Genomic DNA, 22,078 nt, shown 5'->3' on the forward strand with positions numbered 1-22,078 from the left:
AAAACCACTGAGAAACTGTGCTTTATCTCAAGACCTTTACTCTGTGAATATGTGTAATGTTTCCTAATTATCAACTTACATTAGCTGAAAAATGACAAGAGTACAAGAATTCCTAACAAATTATCACCCCGATGACGTCCTCACCAAATATGAGAAGGTTCTTATTTGACCTGTTTGAAGGGCAGACAGGAGCACATCAATCTCACATTCCCCTGCCTCCCACACATTTCCCCTAGGATGTCACCTCAGGCTTCACCTATCACTGCTCCACCTACTTGTCACCTGCCCTCCCCAAACCAACCCTCCCTCTTGACTTCTCAACTCCTCACCCATCTCAGAGGCACCACACTTGAAACGGTATTGTTTCTCACTACTTCCTCTCAGGCTGAACCAGAGGTACACAGATGAATGGACCAGAATCCATAAAGGACCAACTGTCACTAGCTGTGCTACCTTGGGAGAGTCACTTGATGGAGCCTTCAACCTAACCAAACACTGCAGACCTTGTAGTTGCCTCTTGCTTTACTGAAATGTGGGCCTCAGGTCCACTGTGATAGAAAGGAGGTTTTTGACCAAAAGTTGTGGACTGCATGCTGAAAATGACAGTAGCCAGGTGGAATTTGCAGATGCCTGCCAGAAGCCTGGGGGAGGGGATGCTCGTAAGCTGGTGTTATGGGTTAAACTGTGTTCCTCTCAAATTCATATGTTGAAGTCCTAATCCTCAGTACCTCACAATGTGACCTTGTTTGGAAATGGGGTCACTGCAGATGTAATTAGTGGAGATGAGGTTATTAGGGTGGACCCTAATTCAATACCAGCATCCTTATGAAAAGGGAATTTGAGCACAGAGACAAGCACACACGGAGGACACCCCATGAGTAGAAAGACAGGTCAGGGTGATGCTTCTACAAGCCAAGGAATGCTGGAGATTTCAGCAACCCCAGAAGCCAGAAGAGAGGCATGGGACAGATCTTCTCAAATCCCTCAAAGGAACCAGCCCTGCGGACTCCTTCATCTTGGACTTCTAGCCTCCTGAACTGTGACACAATACATTTCTGTTGTTTAAGCCAACCAGTATGTGGTACTCTGTTAAGAAAGCCCTAACAGACCAATCCAACTAGAGGGTGGGATAGGAGACACCCAGCTTCAGCTAATGTCACTGCTGGACAGCAGGCTGTTGGACTTTCAGACTTTTCAAGAGATGTTAAAAGTCTCCCACTATGTGAAATATTCCAGTTCAAAACGGGCAAGTAAGTCAAAACTTTGAAACAATGCTACCAACCCTCCACAACATAAATGTAAACAAAAAATTTAATTTCTGGACTAAATGACCTTAAATTCTTCTTTATAACATACTAGGAAACTGCGAGTTTCAAAATTCTTAGCTGGGAACATTCTTAAATCAATAAATCCCAAATCATGTGGAAGATAGTGCAGTGATTCCTCAAGGATCTAGAACTAGAAATACCATTTGACCCAGCAATCCCATTACTGGGTATATACCCAAAGGATTATAAATCATTCTACCATAAAGACATATGCACACGTATGTTTATTACAGCACTGTTCACAATAGCAAAGTCTTGGAACCAACCCAAATGCCCATCAATGATAGATTGGATAAAGAAAATGTGGTACATATATACCATGGAATACTATGCAGCCATAAAAAAGGATGAGTTCATGTCCTTTTCAGGGACATGGATGGAACTGGAGATGATCATTCTCAGCAAAGTAATACAAGAAGAGAAAACCAAACACCGCATATTCTCACTCATAAGTGGGAGGTGAACAATGAGAACACATGGACACAGGGAGGGGAACATCACACACCAGGGCCTGTCGTGGGGTGGAGGGCTGGGGGAGGGATAGCATTAGGGGAAATACCTAATGTAAATGATGAGTTGATGGGTGCAGCAAACCAACATGGCACATGTATTACCTATGTAACAAACCTGCACATTGTGCACATATACCCCAGAACTTAAAGATTATACTCATAATAAAAAATAAAAATTAAACAAAAATAAAAAAATAAATCCCAAATCAGAGAGGTTTAGCCAGAGGTCCAGGTTACATGCAAAAGGAAAAATATAGGGGAATAAATATGTAGAACACTTTGTATTGCCATAGCGTTTTACACATAAATTCTCACATAAGCTTTATAATAATGCTAAATGGTAGGCATTGTTTTTCTCTTTGTAGAGATGAGAAACTGTGATTCCAAAAAGGGAATAACAACAAAAATGTTAACATCACCTTGCTGTTTCCTAGAAAACCAGCTTGTCTGGCTCCAAAACTTCTGCCTGTGCTAGGCTATCAGGTGCCTCCAAGGGTGTGTGGAGGGGGCTACTGAGGTCACTGATGGCACCCAGGTCTTGCCAGCTTTTTTGGGAAGATTGTTAGAGCTCACAGCTGACAAGCAGCAGGGACTGATGGAGCCCTGTGCACTCTTCCTGCCAGAAGTCCTGGGAGTGTCTCATAAATGTGCACACCTTCCTTTCTGCTTTTCTGGACACAAGCGTCCTTACCTCCTCCCTCAGCGCAAGCTCCTTACCTCATCCCTCTGCTGCTTGGTGTGGTCGTTGCCTGGACGACCCTCTGCCCATCAGTGACCTCTGGATAGGCCTTCCTCTATGTGATTCTTTCCTCTTTCCATTTCCTCCATCCACCATTGCTATGTGCATTCCTCAAATCCCACCTGCCCATTCCATGACCACCAATGTGCAGGAGCTGAAATCAAGGCTCTTTTCTGGATGGCCAAGGCCTGCCCATCACTAGACTCCCCACCCGTACCTTGGAGTCTTCCTGCCAGGCCTCATTTTGTGCTTTTCCTTGCATCTCATCTGCTGACTCCTGCTCCTGGATTTTTTCTCAGATATTCTACCTGCATTTTAACCTCCTTGCTTTCTATTCAGATCTTCTCTGCATCAAAAACATCATCTTAGAAAATCTTCTTGGAAAATCCTCGATCTAAAGTACCTAACTGATTTCACACTTTTGGTGTATGCTGATGCATTTACTTTTCATTGTCAAAAGAAGAAAAAATGTCACTGCTGTTAGGAAGCTGGACTCCTGGACTAGTTTTTGCATATACTCAGGGTGTGATCTTGGGTGCATGTCTTGGCCTTGTTGGACACAGATTCACTGTCTATGGAATAAGCATAATGGATTCGAATCAATCTCTCCAATATTTTACAGCCTCTAAGATGCCTTGACTCTACATACTTATTTTGAGCTCTCCCCATACTCAGCCCATCCGATCATTCACAAAGGCATTAATTCAACAAATAGCCCCAGTGGGCTACACCACGTTCCAGATGCAATTTCATTTCAATAGGAACAAAGACGTAAACCTCCTCCCCCACCAAAAAAAGCGCATCATTTCCACTAGTGTGGCCTGAAGCTTATTTAAGGACAGTAAACCAAAGAGTAAGCAAGTGGGGGGCTGGGCACAGTAGCTCGCGCCTGTAATCCCAGCACTTTGGGAGGCTGAGGTGGGCGGATCACAAGGTCAAGAAATCGAGACCATCCTGGCCAACATGGTGAAGCCTCGTCTCTACTAAAAATACAAAAATTAGCTGGGTGTGGTGGCAGGTGCCTGTAGTCCCAGCTACTCGGAAGGCTGAGACCAAGAGAATCGCTTGAACCCAAGAGGTGGAGGTTGCAGCGGGCCGACATCATGCCACTGTACTCAAACCTGGTGACGGAGCGAGACTCTGCCTAAAACAAAACAACAAAAAAAAACAAAGAGTAAGCAAGTGGTTAAATATGGTAATTTTCTTCTTGAAAGGGGCTATGAAGAAATAAAATGATACAGTGACTAAGACAGTGGCTGAGGGGAAAGGAAGCATATTAGATAGAAAGCTCCAGAAATCCTGGTTGATTTGACACAGAGACTGAGACCTACAGAACAGGTAGGAGCTGGCCATATATAGATCTGGGAAAAGAGCGGACCAGGAAGAGGGAACAGCAGTTGCAAAGTCTCTAAGTCAGGACAAGTTTGCAGAAGTTCAAGGAGTAAAGCAAATGTCAGTTTGACTAAGGGAGAGAGAGTGAGTGGACAGAACTGTAAGATGAGCTGGGGCCCAGTGCACAGGCTGCAACCTAGCCGGCTCTGCTGGTAAGAAGGAGGAGTTCAAATCTTATCTCAGATGTAACGGGGAACTGTTGGAGAATCACCTTTATGTCAAGAATGCAGCAGCTCCCCTACAACTTCCTGGCAAGGATTTTAGGATAGAGTGTCAACTACACTGAAAACCATTTGAAAACAAATTCCACAGTAGAAGTGCCATCTGCGTAGACCTGACTTAGCTCCAGGGCACAACTTTACCCAAAGACTATGGAAGCCGTGTCCTTTCTGTGACTGACTGTACAAACTCAGAATGTCTGCCCATGGAAGAAAAGACTTCAGGGACACACAGTAATGCTCACAGATTCCAGAAGGGCACTTTTGGGAAGCGAAGACCAGAGAAGGGCTTTTGAGACCACTTAGATTCAGAGGGGCATAGAGGGGCTCCAGAGAAAGGCACTTTATCTATGAGAGACAATTTTCCAACAGCCAGAGTGTGTCAGGTTCCAAGAGAAAGGAATTCCCAAGAGCAGAGGCTTCTGTGTCTTGGGAGTGATGGAGTGATGACCCAGGGAACGTGGCAGGGTTTCAGGCCAGGTGGGTAGTTGGGCTGGAGGCTCTTCCCCTCCCATTTTTCATTTTTCACTTACCATTATTCACTGACCATTATTCATTTCATTATTCTTTTGCTTTCTGTCACTGGGAACTGAAAATTGGTGACAGGGTCTTACATACAGAGAAATTTTGAATTATAGTTAAAAATTAGCTTTTCAAATAAAATCATACAAATCTTAAATAAAGCCTATCAGATTTTAAGAAGAGTTTGTCTTCATCAGATTTAAACTGATGAAGGAACAAAGAAAAAAGGAAGACTTCAGTGAGAGTAAAAATGTAGAATCTGCCCTTTGACTGATTGGTCTGATCAACAGCAATGCGTCATTTAGAGTTCCTCAGAGAATTATTAGCTGTGGCCAGAGTCAGCCTGACCAATCACACACACACACACACACACACACACACACAACACCAACACACACACGCATACACACACATACACACACACGTGTTGATGGAGAGCAGTGGGGCTGCAGGGAACACTTATTAGCTCTGGCCAGCGTCAGCCTGACCAATCACAGACACACACACATACACACCCAACACACACACACACACGCATACACACACACACACACACGTGCTGATGGAGAGCAGTGGGGCTGCAGGGAACACTTATTAGCTCTGGCCAGAGTCAGCCTGACCAATCACAGACACACACACATACACACCCAACACACACACACACGCATACACACACACACACACATGCTGATGGAGAGCAGTGGGGCTGCAGGGAACACTTATTAGCTCTGGCCAGAGTCAGCCTGACCAATCACAGACACACACACACATACACACCCAACACACACACACACACGCATACACACACACACGCATACACACGTACTGATGGAGAGCAGTGGGGCTGCAGGGAACACTTACCAAAAGCATAAAGTTAAGCCTTCCCATCAGCAATATCTCCATTGGCTTTTTTATATACTCCGTCCAACTCTAGATTGAAGAGCTGGAGATTTTCATTCCTGTTCTTCCTCTTTCAATAGGCAATATTGAAGCCCATGGGTTTTGGAAGCAATCTGGCTTTATTTTCCCGCTCCTCCAGGTAGCATCTAATCATGCTGGGCAAGGATTCAATTTCTCTGAACTTTAATTTTCATCAGGCAAAGAAAAAGAAACAGAAGTAGCAATTGTCTTTCAGGGAAAATGCAAAGATTAAATGGAATGACGTACATGAAGTGCTGAGTTAGAGCACATAGTGCTCTGACATTTTAGCTGGAAATAATATGCAGCATTTATTGAGTGCATGTATTGTATTTGCCATGCACACTCTTTAAGTGTTTTGCAGTGATTTTCTTTTGTGTTTAAAATTCATGTCGGCCAGGTGTGGTGGTTCAGGCCTGTCATCCCAGCACTTCGGGAGGCCAAGGTGGGCAGATCTTCTGAGGTCAGGATTTCAAGACCAGTCTGGCCAACATGGCAAAACCTCATCTCTACTAAAAATACAAAAATTAGCTGGGCGTGGTGGTGGGCACCTGTAATCCCAGCTACTCAGGAGGCTGAGGCAGGAGAATCGCTTGAACCCAGGAGACAGGGTTGCAGCGAGCCAAGATCACACCAGTGCACTCCAGCCTGGACAACAGAGCAAGACCCTATCTCAAAAAATAATAATAATAATTCATGTAATCCTCACAGTATCTATATTGGCAATAAACATTGCCATCCACATTTTAAAAATAGGATCACTGAGGCACAGCGACTTTAAGTGACTTGATGCAGATTCCACAGTTGGTCCATGAAGAGATCTGCTGAGATCTGAACCCAGATTCCTAACCCTTGACCATCGAAGGGGGTGTCCTTCGCTGCCACAGTGAAGCAGTAATGCATACACAGAACTGAGAAGCATTACCTGCCCTTACGCTTTCTAACTTATTTTCTTCTTCCCACCCTTGCAGTGGACCACCCTGCTGCAAATGGTCATTTTTTTTTTTTCCAGAGCACAATCTAAACATGTGTCGTTCTCTACTTAGAATCCTAAAGCTCTCCCACGGCCAGCAAAAGGAAACTTAAACTCCTCAGAGTGGCTCACAACCTGACCTCTTGTTCTGCCAGCTTCATTTCCTGTTGCTCTGTCTCTGAACTAAACACCCAGTCATTTCAGACTTCTCCCCAAGCAATGCTGTTTCCTCATGCCCGTATGCTGGGGTGCCCACTGCCCTCCCGGCTAGAACACTCCTCTCAATTCCCTCTCCTTGGCAAAACTGCACTTTCTACTGTCTTCTGGACATGATCCGTCCTGCAGACCTGGTCCCAATCTGTCTACTCTCACACCAGTTCTGTAGGGCTGACACTGTTGGTTTTCAAACAGGGAAAGCCAATTCAGAGAAAACTGTGTTGAAATCATACCACAAGAAAGTGACTAAGCTAAGATTTAAGTCCACACTTTTTAGTTTCAAGACTCTTTCACCTCCACTGCACAACCTCCCGAGAAGAACTGGGAGCATTATCTTCTAGCTTCAGCTAGACCTGGGAAGGCTGGTGTTTCTCTTGATGTGGCATAATGTATCTCTGGGAGTGCCTGAAATTCCCTCTGGCCAGTCATCCTCTCTCCTGGACTGTGTCTCCTTCCGCCACATTCAATGACCTCTGCACCCATGCAGTCCAGGACACCCACAGGCAGATGTAGCCACAGCTCAAGGAAGGTCTCTCTGTCTCTCTTTGTCTCTCTGTCTCCCTCTGTCTTGCTGACGAGGAGAGGCACAGGCCAATGTATGAAGCAAGCCTGGCTTGGGATGCAAAATAAAATGGAATAACGGGGCATGTGCATTTTATCAGAACCAAACAAATTGTGGCTATAAACATTCCGTCGCCAGTGAAATTGCAGGCTTCTTTGAAGATCAGTGTCTGTTTTTTAATGTATCTATATTAAAAAAAAAAAAAAACTGGACCAAATTTCCATTCAACCAGTATGGGGAGGGAGCAGGGGGTGGGAATGGGGACTGAGCCCTGGGAAATGAAATGAAGGAGGGAGAGAAAGGAGACCTTATGTCCTGGATTAGCACATTGATTAAAAGCAAGTTTCTTTCTCTTGAGCAACCCGCGCCCCCACACCCCATCCGCAGCCCCGCAAGCCACTAACCACAGTTATTCCATGGGGTCTCTCTTTGCCTTACTTATTTGATATGCTCAGAATCAACTGTTGTGGTTCAGACAGTTTGTCTTAGGGGTCCTGGGAGAGAGAGAAAAAAGGCAGCCTCCTAATTGTCTGCAATCGACTGTTGACATCTGGAAAGCACTCTGGCTTCTAACCCTCTCTGCGGATGGTGCATGAGTGCCCCCCACCCACTGCCCACCTCATCCACCTGGGCTTGGCAAGTGGGGCAGCTGCCACCACCGTGGCACCGCTGGGACTCCCGTCCTGAGCTCTGGAAGCCTCTGTCACACTGGGGTCACCTTGCTCCCCGTTCACTCCCCAGACCACCTTGTCCACCCTGTGGCTTCAATTACTCTCTAAAAACTGACAACACCCGAAGCCCTGCTTCCAGCTTTAATCAATCTTTGTTGTTCCAGAACTGCATTTGCAACTGTATAACAGACACTCTAGTTACTTCCATTTCTTTCTGGGTAAAATAAAAGAAAAAGACAAATCCTGAACATCTCATTCTACGCAACTGCTGCTAAAGCAAGAATCTCCACTCTGACATGAGAAAATATAGCTCCACAGCAGAACTCACACATCTCTCCTGGAGTCAAGATCTCTCCTCTGATTTTTCACCCATGCATTCTTCTGTCCTTTTGTTCTTCCAGACATTTCCACTTCTGTATGACTTTTGAGCAAACACCTGAAACTTAAAATTTCTAAAACCGAACTCTTTCTTGTACAATCTAGCATTACTTCTATTTATTTATCAGTCATACTCCAAGACTTGATATCTCCAAGTCTTCTCTGATTCCGTTCTTCTAATGCAGTAAAAATTATGATCAACATAACATATAACAACAGCTGTCACCAATGTTCTCTAGTAACACTGTTACTATCACAATTACAGCCCCACTACTTCTCGCCAAGCGTATTCACTCATAGAATGAGTTTTTCTCCCCAGCTTACTTCCAGGAATTCAATGGCACTTTCAATCAGAAAACTAGATGCAGTTAAAATAGAAAATTCAGAAAAAAAAATCAACCCCTTCCCAAAGAAACTGGATGATCTGCTTTATTCAGTTTTTATAGATTTGTATTTTTATAAATTATGCACTTTTCTATAGGTATGCTGAATTTCAAAGTAAAGTTTACTTTAAGAAAAAAAAAGGAATGAAAATGCCAAGATCCCCTATAAGGCTCTGGGTGCTCTCTCTGTTGGGAACCTCTCTTCCCCTGTAATCTTCCCACTATGCCTGGCTCTGATTTCTGGATATATTCAAGGCTTGGTTCAAATCCTGCCTCCTAAATGTAGCTTTCTCATCTTTTCCTCAATAAAGGTTTATCTCTGCTCTATTGAACACCCCTCCCCATCCTAATTGGCTCAATTTATTGTCTTTCCCACAAACGTGGTCTGGTTCTGGCTTCAACAGCACCACAGTCCATCCAGAGCTCCAGCCATAAACCTGGAAGATGCCTGTGAGGCCACACTGCTCATATGAAATCAATCACCACCTCCTATGGCCTTTATATCCCTACATCACTCACGTCATCTATTTTTCTCCATTTCTTCAGCAAATATCCTAGTTCAAGTTGCCATCATGTCTGGATTAATGCAAGGTGCTCACAGTGAGTCTCCCACACACCGTGGCCCTCTTTTAATCAATTATCCACATGGCAGCAAGGTGATGTTGTTAAAACGGACATTCCCTAACAGTCCTGTTGTCTCTTCCACTCTTCCCCTTCTTAAGAAGTGGGACCTCTCAGGGGCTTCCCTTCATTCCTACAATAAAGGCCAAAACTCTCGCCATGGCCATGCCTCCTCACCAGCCTCAACTTGTGTAGTATCTTCCTGAATTTTTTCACTCCAGCCATACTGACTGGCCTTCAGTTTTTCCTTCAAGAGTCTTCACCCTAGCATTCCCTGCTGCCTTAAACTGCTCCTTCTGCTTAGTCTCCACTCACAGAAAGCAAAGGATTGGCTTTTTAAAGAAGCTTTTCTGACTCTTTCATATTAACCCAGACTCATCCTCTGCAATGGACTGAATGTTTCTGTCCCCATCCCCCAAAGTTCATATGTTGAGATCCTAGCCTCCAAAATAATGATTTTAGGAAGTGGGTCCTTTGGGAGCATGTGGATCTCAGACTTCCAGCCTCCAGAAATATTATGTTTCAACTCTGAGGAAAAAAAAGTTGGAAGCATTTTATTTTTTATTTAAAACTATATTACAAAGCTATACTAAACAAAAAAAGTAGGTACTGGCATGGAAACAAACACATAGACCAAAGGAATAGAATACAGAGCCCAGAAATAAACCCAAACACATATGGTCAACTAATTTTTGACAAAGGCACCAACAGGACATAATGAGAAAAGAACAGTCTCTTCAATGAATTGTGCTGAGAAAAACTGTGTTTTCATATGCAAAAGAATAAAATTAGACCCTTAGTTTACACCATGGATGAAAGGTTCAAAAGTAAGACCAGAAACTATTAAATTTCTAGACTAGAACATAAGGGGAAAGCTCTTAGACATTGTCCTTGGCAATGATTTTTTTGGATATCACACTAAAAGCTCAGGCCGTAAGAGCAAAAATAAATAAATGGGACTATAACAGGCTAAAAGCTTCTGCACAAGAAAAAAAAAATGGAATGGCAAACTACATGTCAAAAAATAATATTTGCAAACTATGTATCTGATAAGAGGTTAATATCATACAACTCAATAGTAGAAAGCCAAATAACCCAATTTTTAAAAAATGGTAAAAGACCTGACTAGACATTTCTCTAAAGAAAGCATAAAAATGAACAATAGATAAATTAAGAAGTGCTGAACATCATTAATCATTAGGGAAATGTACATCAAAGCCACTACAAGATACAACTTCACATGCATTAGGATTACTATTATCAAATTTCAAAAGATAACAAATGTTGGAGAAAGTGTGAGAGAAAAGGAAACAAATTCTTGTAGACTGTTGGTGAAAGTGTAGATAAGTTTAGCCATTATGGAAAACAGTATGGAAGTTTCTAATGAAATTAACAATGGAAATGCCCTTTGGTCCAGCTACTACTCTTCCAGGCATAAAGCAAAATGTTACAAAATGACCACCTTCCAAAGGTAAAGATACCTGCACTCCCATGTTTATTGTAGCTTTATTAACAATAGGCAAGTTATGGAAACAACCAGTTTGTCAACAGATGAATGGATAAAGAAACTATTTTATGTATGTATGTATGTATGTATGTATGTATGTATGTATGTATATATGTATCTATCTATCTATATATTTATATACACACACGTGTGTGTGTGTGCACATATAAAATGGTGTACCATACAGCCTTAAAAACAAATAAATAACAGAAATGAGATCTTGCCATTTTCCCCAACATAGATCAGCCTGGAGGACATTGTTCTAAATGAAATAAGCCAGACATTGAAAAAAAATAGAAGAAGAATGCATGATCTCACTTATATGTAAAATCAAAAAAAAATCGAATATACAGAGATGGAGAACAAAACAGTGGTTACCAGGAGTCGGGGTGGGAGGGGATGATGGGGAGGAAATGGAGAGATGTAGGTCAGAGGATACAAAGTAGCAGATGTGTAGGATGAACAAGTCTAGATAACTAATGTACAACATAAGGAATATAGGTAATAAAATTGTGTTGGTTTTGGGATTCATGCTAAATGAGTAGATTTTAACTACTTTTGCCACTAAAACAAAAAAAAAATGGTAATGGTGAGATGATGGATATATTAACTTGTCTCACTATAGCAACCTTTTTACTATCCATGTGTATTCTATAACATCGTGTTGTATACCTTAAATACACACAATAAAATTTATTTTAAAATAAGTTTATAAGAAAGGATTTCATGGAGCTTTATTTCTAGGTTTTAGACTTCTTTGAGACCCGCCACTTTTTTTTCCCATTTCTCCCTTTTGGAATGAAAATGTCTGTCTACACCCGTTTAACACTGTATTTTGCAATCACATAACTTGTTTAATTTCTCTGGTTCACAGATGGAGATAAATTTTACCTCAGGATAAATTGTGCCTAGAATCTCACCCATATCTTATTTAGACAATATTTTGATGAGACTGGACTTTAGACTTGGAGTTGATAAAAGAATGAATTAAGAATTTTAGGGCTCTCAGGATGGAATAAAAGTATTTTGCATATGAGAGGAATATGAAGTTGGGGGACCCAGGGGCAGAATGCAATGGACTGAATATTTTAATGTATCTAAAACCCATATATTGAAATCTCAACCTCCACTGTGAAGTATGAGGAGGTGGGGCTTTTGGTAGAGAATTAGGACTTGAGGTTGGAGCCCTTATGAGTAGGATAAATGCCTTTATGGAAGGGAATGCAGAGAGCTCTCTTCTGCCATGTGCAGATACAGTGAGAAGCTGGCCATCTGCAACCTGGAGGAGCTCCCTCAATCAGAACCCAATCGTACTGGCACTCTGACCTCAGACTTCTAATTTCCAAATTGAGAGACATAAATGTCTGTTGTTTATAAGCCATCCAGTCTCTGATACTTTGTTTCAGCAAAGTCTCTTCTAAGAATCCAGATTTTTCATGGTAAAATGCTAGCTTTGAAGTGCCAAGATTAAACAGGAAGAAAAACTGCAGAGAAACTATTCAAGAGGTAAGTAAACCCAACTTGTTTGTCCTGTCTCCATTCAAGATCATTGACTCAGAGAAATCTTGGATTAGCCTCCAACCCACCAGGCATGCATTAGGCCACCCTGTTCTCTGACCCATGGTGTCCTGTACTTCCCAATAACATTGTGTCTCATGCTTCTATTTCTAGTTCAACTCTAATCTCTGTGAAGACATGGCTTATGCTTACTCTGCATCTATAGTGTGTAGCATTCAAATATGTTTGTAGAAGAAAGAAAGGAGAGGAGAAAAAGTGAGATCTCCTGGCCTCTCCTCAGGTGGGTGGGATGGGAATCAACTGATAGTGAAAGACAGAAAAAGACAATGTCCGAGAGAAAAGAGAAAGTGTGAAAACAGAGCAAGGGCCCATCAGCAGAGAGGGAAATGGCACTCTTGGCCATACGTGAATGTTTTCATAGGCTTTTAAATTGGAGATTATGACGCCAGAGATTACAAAGTGTGTAAGATTTGGGAAAATGTGAAATGCATATATGCAATCGTTTTGCAGCTCTCACAGATGGTCTACCTGTTTGTGTTCACATTGCTACTTATTAGAGATAACTCAGTGTATTAAAATCTATCTAGACACTGTATATCATGATGTTATCGTTCATGGTGTCCCTTTATGCTGTCTCAAATTTGATTTTCATGTTTATATGTCTTCAATCAAGTCCTCCAACAAGGGAACAAGGGGGATGCAGTTGGATGGAACAAAATAGATGGTTGTCTTCCTGCGTTAGTATTATTTCTTTAACCAATGTTTTTTGGAGATAAAAATTCAATCATCCAAAATCCACTTATCTTTATTTGTATACATCACAACTTCAATGATGAAGAGAAGAATCAAATTATTACAAAAGGAAACATATAAAATGTATTACCTATCAAAAATTAAAATTTGACAACCATGAATAGAAATGACAGAGAACCAGGAAACAAGGTCTTCTAAGTGTTTTGTAGAAATAACTCAAGTGTGAAGATATAATAATGCTTTTTTACCTTTGGTTTATTTTTGTTTTTACTTTCAAAGACACAGAATTTTACCTCCAAAATCTCCCATCTTGAAAAGTTTCTGGAAAACACACTCTAACCAAATAAGTGAATCATAGAGAAAAAAAGAGAGAACATAGAAGAGAAAAAGATCCACTCCAGGGTGCCATTGTACAAAAACACAAATCAAGATGGTAACTCTACAGTATGTCCAACTGAGTATAGGAGGAAATCAGCGAGCCTCAAGAATACATGTAAGGAGATGTTTTATAACAAGATAAGTACATGTATTGGTTTTAACTTATAAAGTCAACCAAAAAAAAAAAAAATCCAAGAAAGAGATATGTGAGGTGAAAGAACAGAAAATCAGTGGGATCCACCTGATAAGATTACAGGGATATTACAACCAACAGAAAAGCAGAGGCAAGAAGGGGGGGTAGATAGGGGAAGATAACAGGTAGGAAAGCACTACTAAATTTATAAAATAGAAATATATGATAAATATTTCATTAAAATGACACTGGTACTCCTAGAATTAATAAGTAATTAGAGCAAAGTTGTAGGATATCAAGTTAATATACAAAAATCAATTGCTTCCTTATATACCAGCAATGAACAATTGAAATTTGAAATTTAAAGTATAATAACATTTACATTAGTATTTCCCAAATGAAATACTTAGATATAAAGCTAACAAAACAAGATCTATGAGAAAAATATATAAAATCTGATGAAAGAAATCCAATAACTGAATAAATTGAGAGAGAGTTCATGTTCATAGGTAAGAAGACTCAATATTGTCAAGATGTAGGTTTTTCATAACTTGATCTATAGTTTTAAAATACTCTCTATAAAAATCTCAATGAGTTGGCCGGGCATGGTGGCTCATACCTGTATTCTTAGCACTTTGGGAGGCCGAGGTGGGCAGATCACCTGAGGTTAGGAGTTGGAGACCAGCCTGGCCAATATGGTGAAACTCCATTTCTATTAAAAATACAAAAAATTAGCTGGGCATGGAGGTGAGTGCGTGTAATCCCAGCTAGTCAGGAGGCTGAGGCAGGATCACTTGAACCAGGGAGGCAGGGGTTGCAGTGAGCCGAGATCACGCCATTGCACTCTAGCCGGGGCAACAAGAGCGAAACTCCACCTCAAAAAAAAAAAAAAAAAACCAGCAAGTTATTTTGTGAATGTTGACAAACTGATTCTGAAGTATATATGGAGAGGCAAAAGACACAGTATAGTAAACACAGTATTAAAGAAAAATAAATTTGCAAGACTGACATTACTTAACTTCAAGACATACTATAATGATACAGTAATCAAACCAGTGTGGTATTAGTGAGAGAATAGACAAATAGATTGATGAAACAGAATAGAAAGCCCAAAACTAGACCTGTACAATTACAGTCAACTGATCTATAACAATTACAGTCAACAGATCTATAACAGAAGCAAAGGAAATACAATGGAGAGGAGATAGTTTTTCAACACATGGTGCTGGAAAAACTGAACATCTATTTGCCAAAAATATGTACATATATATGCGACACAGTTCTTGCACTCTTCCCAGAAATCAACTCAAAATGCACCTAAAATATTTATCTAAATATAAAACACAAAACTGTGGAACTACTAGAGGAAAACATAGGAGAAAATGTGGATTACCCCTGGTTTGAAGATGAGTCTTCAGATACAAGATACAACATCAAAGGCGTAATCCATATAAAGAATAACTGATACGTTGATCTTTATTACCTTAAAAACTTGTTCTCAGCAAAAGATATCATCAACATAATGAGAAGACAAGCCATAGAAGAAAATATTTAGAAAATATTTATCTGATAAAATATGTTGTCCAAAATATCCAAAGAGCTCTTAAAACTCAACAATAAGAAAATGAACAACCATGTGAAAAGACAGGCAAAAGATCTAAACAGATACGTAGTCCAAAAAAATATTTAAATGGCAAATAAGCATATGAAAAGATTTTTCACATTTTATGTGATCGGGAAAATGCATATTAAAACAACAAGGAGATACCAAAGTATACCTGTTAAAATGGCCGGTATCTATAAAAACACTGACAACACGGAATGCTAGTGAGGATGTGAAGCAACAGGAACTCTCATTCATTGCTGGTAGAATTGCAAAGTAGTGCAACCACTTTGGAAGACAGTTCGGTAGTTTCCGACAAAACTAAACATATTCCTAACATATTAATAATATCCAGCAGTTGCATTCTTAGATATTTACCCAAATGAGTTGAAAACTAATGGCCACACAAAAATGTATGCATGAATATTTTTAGTAGCTTTATTTATAAGTTGGAAACAATCCAAATGTCTTTCAATAGGAAAAGGCAAACAAGTAACTAAATTGTAGTATATCCAGACAATGGAATATTATTCAGTACTAAAAACAAATGAGAGATGAAACTATGTGAAGACATTAAGGACTTAAGTGCATTTTACTTTTAAAAACCCAATTTGAGAGAATATGTGTTGTATAATTCTAACTATATGACATTCTGGAAAAGGCAATAAATAATAAAAAGATTTGTTGCTGTCAGGAGTTAGAGAAAGAGAAGGATGACTAGGCAGAGCCGAGGATTTTTTTTTTTTTTTTTTTTTTTTTTTGAGACGGATTCTTGGTCTGTTGCCCATGCCGGAATGCAGTGGCATGATCCCAGCTCACTGCAACCTCCGCCTTCCTGGTTCAAGCGATTCTCCTGCCTCAGCCTCCTGAGTTGCTGGGATTACAGACATGCGCCACCATGCCTGGCTAATTTTTGTATTTTTAGTAGAGACGGAGTTTCGCCATGTTGGCCAGGCTGGTCTCGAACACCTGACCTCGTGATCTGCCCGCCTCAGCCTCCCAAAGTGCTAGGATTACAGGCGGTGAGCCACCACACCCGGCCAAGCTGAGGATTTTTAGGACAGTGAAACTGTTATGTATAACACTGTAATGGTGGATCAATGTCATTCTTTATACATTTGTCAAAATTCATTGAATTTACAACTCAAAGAGTGAACCCTAATGTTCAGTCGTATGAATTCTGGGTGATGATGATGTACCATTTCAAGTTCATTGGTTGTTACCGGATGTGCCACTCTGTGCGAATGTTGATAGCGGGGCAGACTGTGCATGTGTGGGGACAGGGGCTATGAGGGAGCGCTCTGTATTTTTTGCACATATTTCTTGTGAACCTAAAACTTCTCTCAAAAAAAAAAAAAGAGTCCACTTTAAAAAATTACGATGGGAAGCAACAGATAAGCTAAAATAGTAAAATAAAATTAACCAATAAAATTCACTGAGTTAAAATCATTGAGTTTTAAAACAATGTAATGTAATATAAGTACATTGGAAGTAATGTAAGTGACCTAAATTGTGTTTTATCGTGTTACAAAATCAATAAATATCTGATATTGGTAAAGTGAGAAATAAGAGTATAATAATCCCATTACTTTAACAATTCAACAATAAAAAGCAGTAAAAGTGATTTATTTAGGGGATTAGGGTAGGAGTGGAGCCTGGAGACTGATGATTTGTATCATAAATTGTTATATTCTTTGACTTTTTAAGCACATGTAAGGAATAGTTTTACCTGACACATTTTAAGGGAAAAAGGTATTATAAATATCTGAGCCTATTAGAGAGTTACCTATGCAGCTTTCTTACTCGGTCTCTCTCTCTCTCTCTCTCTCTCTCTCTCTCTCTCTCTCTCTCTCCCCCTTTCCCTCTCTTTCTCCCTCTTCCTTTCTTTCTGATAGGGTCACACTCTGTCATCCAGCCTAAAGTGCAGTGGCATGATCATGGCTCATTGCGGCCTTGACCTCCTGGGCTCAGGTGATCCTCCCACCTCAGCCCCCTGAGTAGTTGAGACTACCGGTGTGCACCACCACACCTGGCTAATTTTTGTATTTATTTTTGTAAAGATGGGGTTTAATCGTATTGCCCAGGCTGGTCTCAAACTCGTAGGCTCAAGCGATTCACCCACTTCAGCCCCAAAAGTTCTGGGATTACAGGCTTGAGCCAACGCGCCCAGCCATTTCTTGTTTCTTTAAACACTGATCAACTTTATTTTTTGTTGCAATTATCTGAAATTGAGTAGCCAGATTTCTAATTTTTAGACCACAGCTTTACTCATATTCTTTTCTGCCTAAGAGTTGAAAATGAAATTATACACATTCTTTTTATGGAATTGTTTGAAATGGTTGAATTTCAAAAATGTATTTAAAAATGCAGAAAAATTTCACACTGATCCCTGGAAGCATTCTGGCAGCGTTGTGGGTCATGTTTTTTCTTCACTTACTGACAGTCAGCACCTCCTGGCCCATCTATCTTGAACTTGCTTTGCTGAAGTTACTTTGAGCTTTATAGGGATTGGATATTCCAGACATAGCAATCATGATAGTAGCAACAATACTAAATAATTGTTTATGTTAAGCAAATGACTCTATGGACAATATATTGTTCTAAGTGGTTTTAAGCATCATATTACTTTAGCCAGACGCCAATCCTGTGAGGGCAGCTACTAAAAACAATCGCGCAGTTGAGTGTAGACTACAAGACCTACTACCTGGATTTCAAACCAAGCTCAGACACATACTATGTTTTACCTGTAGGACACTTACTTTTAATGTCGATTGTGACTCAGCTTCCTTATGTATAAAATGGGAATAATCACACTATGTACCTCCTAGAGTTTTGGTGAGGAGTAAATGAGTCAGAACACGTAAGCACTTAGAACGGCACCTGGCACATCACAGGCAATGCAGCGTAATGGTTATGTTATCCCAATTTTATAGAGAGGAACTGAGTCACAGAGGGAGTAAATGGTGGGGCTAGGCTCCAACCTGGAGGTATGATTCATTGGTTAGTCTTTTCACCACAAGGTCCCAACTTTGGGCTAAGAGTCCCACCTTATGTTTGTTTTATTAACCTATTGGGGAAAGACACAAGCTTTGAAGACAGACAAACTTGAGTTCTAAACCCAGCTATATCCCCTTCCTTAGCTCCACGGCTTTGGTCAAGTTTGAAACTTTTCTGATTTTGTTTTCCCCTTAGTTGGGGGTATAAAAACCTCCTTTGCTGGGAGGTTGAGAGGGTGAGCTAAGTTAACGTGTAGAAAGTACCCAGAATCTCATTGGAACGCAGCTGTGATGAAAGACTTTTATCATCTTCCTTTCCTGGTAAGTCATGTCCAGGAATGTCTCTGCCCTCCAGAACCTTGTAGTCTGAAGGGACATTTAGATTAATAGATGTTCAGATTCAACTTTCCTTGCTATTTCTTAAGCACCCACTATGCCCCCAACATTGCTTGGCAATTCCACATAAATTACATCACTTAAATTACAAAGGATACTGTTTCCTTTTAACAGGTGAAAGAGATAAAAGTTTTGAGCCATGATGAAGCTTAAGTATGAAAGATACTAGCACATAAGTCAAAGCCCTTTGATGAAGAGTAAAAAGAAAAAATGCATAGAAAGAGGCTAATAGTTGCTTCTCTATTATCTACTGACTTTCCTTTGCTTGTGAATTACTAAATTCCTGATGAGAACATGAACTTCCATTTCAAGAGAGTGCTCTGTGGTCTCAGCCTTTACCAACAATGTTTGCCAATTCTTTGGTTTGAAAATAGTCAGTACAGAGTTGTGTGATTAGAAAAAGGGTCTTCTGGCCGGGCGCGGTGGCTCAAGCCTGTAATCCCAGCACTTTGGGAGGCCGAGGTGGGCGGATCACGAGGTCAGGAGATCGAGACCATCCTGGCTAACACGGTGAAACCCCGTCTCTACTAAAAAATACAAAAAACTAGCCGGGCGAGGTGGCGGGCGCCTGTAGTCCCAGCTACTCGGGAGGCTGAGGCAGGAGAATGGCGTGAACCTGGGAGGCGGAGCTTGCAGTGGGCTGAGATCTGGCCACTGCACTCCAGCCTGGGTGACACAGCGAGACTCCGTCTGAAAACAAACAAACAAACAAACAAAAAAGAAAAAGGGTCTTCACAGCCCAGCCGATGGCACTGAGGCCCCACAAAAAGGCAGTGATGAGGGTCACATGGTAGGTGTTTGCAGACTAGGAGACCATGGCCCCGAAGAGACGAAGATGCTTCCCGCGCCCTATTCTGCTTGTCTGCAGAGTCTATTTCTGGAACCCTAGGAATACCTGCCACAGATGCTGTTGTAGCCCAGGTCAGGACGCACGTGTGCCCAGTGTGTGTCACAGCCACTCACACGACGTGATGAAAGAACCATCATTCTGCTCCTTACATAACGGGCATCTGATAATAAGCAGCCTTAGAGATCTAATTATTTATCTGGAGGGAAAAAGTGATTGTGTTGGTTTTGCCTAAATGCTCAAAGTTTCATGGGGAAAGTATTAACAAGAAGCTGCTTCCAGGTTGCGGTGTCTCACCGGGATTGACAGTCCTTCCCCCAAACTGTGGAGGGGAGGCAACAGGAAGGACCTGGGCATCCACAGGGAATAATCACACTTTGGACCACTGTTTATGCATGTTGTCGGCAGAGAGAAGAGAAAAGCAACAAAATCTGCTTTTCATGGGCAGAAAGCAAATCGAATGTTCCGGTATTTACAGCTTCAATATTGATAGAGTCTCTTGCCTCTCTAGAACTGAATCACAGGCAAACATGTAATCTTTCCTGGCCCTTGTTTGTATAGGGCAGAGATAAATTAAAAAGTTACTTTTTCCTCTCTTTACATCAAGCAGTACAACTTATTTCTGTAATCAACATCAGTGAGATTCACCTTTCGGGAAATAAGAATTTTCTCTTCAGCCACAAATCCATTTTAGGTAAACATCATTGACCACCCACATGTAGAGATGCTTTGTTTGGAAAATCACTTTCCCTTTTTTTCCTTTTCTTTGTGATTTTGTAGCAATGTCTGGGAGGGGGCATTCCGCTAGGAAAGTCTATTGTTCTCTAGACTTTTTCCACGTAGGACAATGGAATCGAAGTTTGTTTTGCTGAAGATATATTATCATTTCCATAAATACAGTTACATCCCAGTGGAAAATATTCTGCGATAGAAGTTCAGTCGTGTGCATAATTGTAGTGTTGGACATAGAAAATGAAGTTCACATCATTCCCTGGAAGGTCAAATGATTACTACATTTTTTCAAGTTTTCATATTGAGGGATACTCAGTCATTTGTTTAGTAACTGCTCACCAAGTGCCTGTTACGTGACAGTCACCATGCTAAGCACTAAAGCAGCGAAGGAGACATCACTCCTGCCTGCGTAAGGTTTTCTGTCTGCAGAAAGAGATCAGATTTGGGCTCATAGCTCTCACGCCTGATTAGTACAATGAATGTCATGTATGTGGGATTTGGTATGCATAGGGATCAAAGGAATGTGACTTAATCTTTACAATCACCTGATGAGAGTTGCAATATTACTCACATTTTATAGTTTTATGGCTGAGAAAGTAAATGCTTAGAGAGGTCAAGCAGCGGCCCAAGGCTACAGCTAGAAGGTAGCAGATTCTGAACCTGTATGTGTGTGGCTTAGAGCCTAGGTACTTTCTTCTTTCAGGAGGATAGAAACAAGGATTGCTATGGTGTTTGCAGCTGTCCCTAAAATTGTCTTCAGGTAATACAAATTTTGATGTTGGTGATACCAGGACTGGGTTTGAGTGTTTGTAAAGGTACTGGGGTAGGTTAACCTCAATCTCCTGTTATTCTTAATGGCATGAACATGTGTCTATTCAAAATCATTACCGTTTAGAAAGAACAGAAATATCCAATGCAGAGCAAAGGTTAGGTAAATCATTTATCATCCGTATAAAGTCATAATATGTAGATATTTGAAACATTATTACAAAAGTATATAAAGTTTTAAAATAATTATCAATGAAATAGAATTGAAAGGTACACAATTGTGAGTGTGTGCATTCACAATCCTTTGTACAATGACTGTATGAAATGAAATGAGAAGAAAAATACCTAAAATATTAACGTGAGAAGCAGATTTTAAAATTCATTTTATTTTTCCAAATGTTATCCAATATATATTTATTGAAGTAATAAATTAAAATACAAATCATTTTATCAAAGCCATCTGTACTCACTAAGAATAGTCAATAAATCACAGCATTTTTAGACTTAATATCAGTCAGGAAGAGTCACTGTCAGCTTTTCTCTTTCTTGGTTTCCCCTCAGGTGGTATACAACTGGTATTTTATGTCATATAAACATACTGAATTTTGCAGTGAAAGAAATGTGTAGAATTGCAGTTGCATTGGAATATGGTGGAGAGATGTATTTTTAAATATATCAATGTTTATCTCTCTCTCTCTAGCTATCTCTGTCCTATCTATCAATCATTTCTCTTTTTCTTAATTTCAAGGAACAAATAATTTACACTTGCTGAGCACTAACAGTGTTCCCAGCACTGAACTTGAATTATTGCACTGAATCCTCCTGACAGCCTATGAAGAAATTGTTACAGCCGTCCCCATCTAATGTGACATATGCAAGCCCACATTGTCAGCAAGTGGCAGAGCCAGGATGTGCATCCGGGCAGCCTCTGTCCACCCCTCCCATCGCAGTCCCCATCAGTTGGTTTTGTTACGGTGCCTGTCTCTTGAAGACAGCCCTTGGCGCTGTACCTGG

Source organism: Macaca nemestrina, chromosome 7 (genome assembly GCF_043159975.1).
Source record: "Macaca nemestrina isolate mMacNem1 chromosome 7, mMacNem.hap1, whole genome shotgun sequence".
In the NCBI taxonomy this organism is placed as follows: domain Eukaryota; kingdom Metazoa; phylum Chordata; class Mammalia; order Primates; family Cercopithecidae; genus Macaca; species Macaca nemestrina.